At 54.8% G+C, this 4,742-nt stretch overlaps 2 non-coding genes across 2 annotated transcripts; both read left to right on the top strand.

Annotated features, from left to right (window-relative positions):
• The first annotated feature begins 2,275 nt into the window (after positions 1-2,275).
• Positions 2,276-4,184, top strand: LOC126111690 (small subunit ribosomal RNA). The gene has a single exon (XR_007524190.1). It is a non-coding gene; the product is annotated as a small subunit ribosomal RNA (ribosomal RNA).
• Positions 4,185-4,535: 351 nt separating this feature from the next.
• LOC126111694 (5.8S ribosomal RNA) lies at positions 4,536-4,690 on the top strand. Its single transcript, XR_007524194.1, has one exon. It is a non-coding gene; the product is annotated as a 5.8S ribosomal RNA (ribosomal RNA).
• Positions 4,691-4,742: the final 52 nt, after the last annotated feature.

Raw genomic sequence — 4,742 nt, forward strand, 5'->3', positions numbered from 1 at the left:
ACCTTAACCTAACCTATGTCACCTTAACCTAACCTATGTCACCTTAACCTAACCTATGTCACCTTAACCTAACCTATGTCACCTTAACCTAACCTATGTCACCTTAACCTAACCTATGTCACCTTAACCTAACCTATGTCACCTTAACCTAACCCATCTTGCACCTTAACCTAACCTATGTCGCCTTAACCTAACCTCTGTTGCACCTTAACCTAACCTGTGTTGCACCTTAACCTAACCTGTGTTGCACCTTAACCTAACCTGTGTTGCACCTTAACCTAACGCAATTTGCACCGCAATGTAACGCAATTTGCACCGCAATGTAATGCAATTTGTACCGCAATCTACCCCAAGTTGTACCGCAATCTACCCCAAGTTGTACCGCAATCTACCCCAAGTTGTACCGCAATCTACCCCAAGTTGTACCGCAATCTACCCCAAGTTGTACCGCAATCTACCCCAAGTTGTACCGCAATCTACCCCAAGTTGTACCGCAATCTACCCCAAGTTGTACCGCAATCTACCCCAAGTTGTACCGCAATCTACCCCAAGTTGTACCGCAATCTACCCCAAGTTGTACCGCAATCTACCCCAAGTTGTGCCGCAATCTACCCCAAGTTGTGCCGCAATCTACCCCAAGTTGTGCCGCAATCTACCCCAAGTTGTGCCGCAATCTACCCCAAGTTGTGCCGCAATCTACCCCAAGTTGTGCCGCAATCTACCCCACGTTGTGCCTTAACCTAACCCACGTTGTGCCTTAACCTAACCCACGTTGTGCCTTAACATAACCCACGTTGTGCCTTAACATAACCCACGTTGTGCCTTAACCTAACCCACGTTGTGCCTTAACCTGCTCTGTAAATGGCATATGACACGTTACATTAATGTATTGTTGTCCAACCGCAACCCGCTCAGAATGTTGTGTACACAGCTACGTGTCATCTCCCCATAACAGCTGTATTGCAGTGTGGTACGCCATAGAGACGTGTGGGAGTAATGGACGCAGTGGATGGCGATCAGCATGAGCCGTCTGTTCATGTAGTGGCGCGTGTATGCAGACATAGTAGTCTCTTCTCACACAATGTGATAGCACGGTGTCCCGCGTTCCACATCTGCGACATGCTACAGAGGCCGGTTGACAGTTCGTCGCGCAATGGACATCGCATACGTACGGGGGCACCTTCCACGTGCCCTCTAGTCGGGCACATTTTGTTGCGTGGATGTGAGCGGATGTAGTGTGTCTTGACACCTGACAGGCAGGCATGCAATAATAGTTGACTTTGCAAACGGGGATGGACGTGGACGTGTACGTTTACTGGTGACGTTACGCAAATGAACAACTGGTAACCCGTTGTGGTGCGGTTGATCTTGCTGGAGGTACATCTGTGAGGGCAACGATCGGTACAGCTATGACGCGGTTGTGTCAGCGATACCCACCACACCAATGAACGTGAATGTGGATCTGGGTGTGAAGCGATACGCGGCTGTGGGTGGGTGGGACTGTCCCCGGCCGGTGAGGGGGGGGCCGCCCGGCGTGCTGGCCGCGCGGTGCGTGGGCGCACGCGCTACAGCCGGCTGGTGGGGGCGCCCAGTGGCAGGCGCGCCGGCCGACGGACGCGGCAGGCGGCGCAGCTGCGCGCCGGGGCACCCTGCGCGCGGCGCCGTGCAGCCAAAGTGGGTCCTCGCCGGCCCGGTGCGAAGCGCGGTGGACATCTGCAGTGTGCTGGTCCGATTGAGGACTGTGTGCGTTGAGGATGCGCCGCCGCCCGGCACTCGGCGCCGCGACGCCGTCTGCTGCTCGGTCGCCCCAGCGGTTCTCGCTGGTGGTTTGTATCGCAGTTGTGCAGACGTGTTGGCACGTGCGCTGTGCTGGGAGAGTTCGCTTCGGCACCCACGTGGGGCCTTTGCCCTTCTGTGGCGCTGGCGTTGGAGCTGCCGGTCACCGTAGGTGGCGCGTGTTGTCTCCCGCCGGCAATGCCACGACAGCACGCTCCCGGGCCTCTGTCGGCAGCGGCAAGCTCAGTTGGGAGCACGGGTGGTCGCACCTAAAGCGTCTACTCGCCTAACTCCGGGCGATTGCGCCTCTCTCGAACCCGACCAAGTACTTAGGACGGCGCTGCGCGCCGCCGGGACCTGAGAGGGTTTCGAGGTGTATTGTGCAGGGGAGCTCAGCCTCCTCCTGTTTGCAGAATAATTGAGCGGACGCTTGCGTGTTCGCGCGGGCCCCCGGGACACACTCCCGGGCGGCCGGCTGCTCAGCTCTAGTTGACGCAGCTCCCTGGTTGATCCTGCCAGTAGTCATATGCTTGTCTCAAAGATTAAGCCATGCATGTCTCAGTACAAGCCGCATTAAGGTGAAACCGCGAATGGCTCATTAAATCAGTTATGGTTCCTTAGATCGTACCCACGTTACTTGGATAACTGTGGTAATTCTAGAGCTAATACATGCAAACAGAGTCCCGACCAGAGATGGAAGGGACGCTTTTATTAGATCAAAACCAATCGGTCGGCTCGTCCGGTCCGTTTGCCTTGGTGACTCTGAATAACTTTGGGCTGATCGCACGGTCCTCGTACCGGCGACGCATCTTTCAAATGTCTGCCTTATCAACTGTCGATGGTAGGTTCTGCGCCTACCATGGTTGTAACGGGTAACGGGGAATCAGGGTTCGATTCCGGAGAGGGAGCCTGAGAAACGGCTACCACATCCAAGGAAGGCAGCAGGCGCGCAAATTACCCACTCCCGGCACGGGGAGGTAGTGACGAAAAATAACGATACGGGACTCATCCGAGGCCCCGTAATCGGAATGAGTACACTTTAAATCCTTTAACGAGTATCTATTGGAGGGCAAGTCTGGTGCCAGCAGCCGCGGTAATTCCAGCTCCAATAGCGTATATTAAAGTTGTTGCGGTTAAAAAGCTCGTAGTTGGATTTGTGTCCCACGCTGTTGGTTCACCGCCCGTCGGTGTTTAACTGGCATGTATCGTGGGACGTCCTGCCGGTGGGGCGAGCCGAAGGCGTGCGACCGCCTCGTGCGTGTTCGTGCGTCCCGAGGCGGACCCCGTTGAAATCCTACCAAGGTGCTCTTTATTGAGTGTCTGGGTGGGCCGGCACGTTTACTTTGAACAAATTAGAGTGCTTAAAGCAGGCAAGCCCGCCTGAATACTGTGTGCATGGAATAATGGAATAGGACCTCGGTTCTATTTTGTTGGTTTTCGGAACCCGAGGTAATGATTAATAGGGACAGGCGGGGGCATTCGTATTGCGACGTTAGAGGTGAAATTCTTGGATCGTCGCAAGACGAACAGAAGCGAAAGCATTTGCCAAGTATGTTTTCATTAATCAAGAACGAAAGTTAGAGGTTCGAAGGCGATCAGATACCGCCCTAGTTCTAACCATAAACGATGCCAGCCAGCGATCCGCCGCAGTTCCTCCGATGACTCGGCGGGCAGCCTCCGGGAAACCAAAGCTTTTGGGTTCCGGGGGAAGTATGGTTGCAAAGCTGAAACTTAAAGGAATTGACGGAAGGGCACCACCAGGAGTGGAGCCTGCGGCTTAATTTGACTCAACACGGGAAACCTCACCAGGCCCGGACACCGGAAGGATTGACAGATTGATAGCTCTTTCTTGATTCGGTGGGTGGTGGTGCATGGCCGTTCTTAGTTGGTGGAGCGATTTGTCTGGTTAATTCCGATAACGAACGAGACTCTAGCCTGCTAACTAGTCGCGTGACATCCTTCGTGCTGTCAGCGATTACTTTTCTTCTTAGAGGGACAGGCGGCTTCTAGCCGCACGAGATTGAGCAATAACAGGTCTGTGATGCCCTTAGATGTTCTGGGCCGCACGCGCGCTACACTGAAGGAATCAGCGTGTCTTCCTAGGCCGAAAGGTCGGGGTAACCCGCTGAACCTCCTTCGTGCTAGGGATTGGGGCTTGCAATTGTTCCCCATGAACGAGGAATTCCCAGTAAGCGCGAGTCATAAGCTCGCGTTGATTACGTCCCTGCCCTTTGTACACACCGCCCGTCGCTACTACCGATTGAATGATTTAGTGAGGTCTTCGGACTGGTACGCGGCATCGACTCTGTCGTTGCCGATGCTACCGGAAAGATGACCAAACTTGATCATTTAGAGGAAGTAAAAGTCGTAACAAGGTTTCCGTAGGTGAACCTGCGGAAGGATCATTACCGACTAGACTGCATGTCTTTCGATGTGCGTGTCGTGTCGCGCAACACGCTACCTGTACGGCAGCAGCCGTGCGCCGCGTGCGGAACCACGCGTGCCTCTCAAAACTAACTGAAAAATGTTGTGTGGTACGAGCGCTGAAGCTCTGGAGCGGCTGGCCTGCGGCACCTGGCGCCTGGCGCCGGTTTTGAATGACTTTCGCCCGAGTGCCTGTCCGCTCCGGTGTGGAGCCGTACGACGCCCATCGGCCGTGAGGCCGTTGGACACAGAACGCTGGAACAGGGGCCGTCAAACGCCTCAGTCCCGCCTATGCAACTGTTTTGAAAGAGACAGTGGAAACTAACAGAAAAGATCACCCAGGACGGTGGATCACTCGGCTCGTGGGTCGATGAAGAACGCAGCAAATTGCGCGTCGACATGTGAACTGCAGGACACATGAACATCGACGTTTCGAACGCACATTGCGGTCCATGGATTCCGTTCCCGGGCCACGTCTGGCTGAGGGTCGGCTACGTATACTGAAGCGCGCGGCGTTTGTCCCGCTTCGGAGACCTGGGAGT

Source organism: Schistocerca cancellata, unplaced genomic scaffold (assembly GCF_023864275.1).
Source record: "Schistocerca cancellata isolate TAMUIC-IGC-003103 unplaced genomic scaffold, iqSchCanc2.1 HiC_scaffold_87, whole genome shotgun sequence".
NCBI classification, from domain to species: domain Eukaryota; kingdom Metazoa; phylum Arthropoda; class Insecta; order Orthoptera; family Acrididae; genus Schistocerca; species Schistocerca cancellata.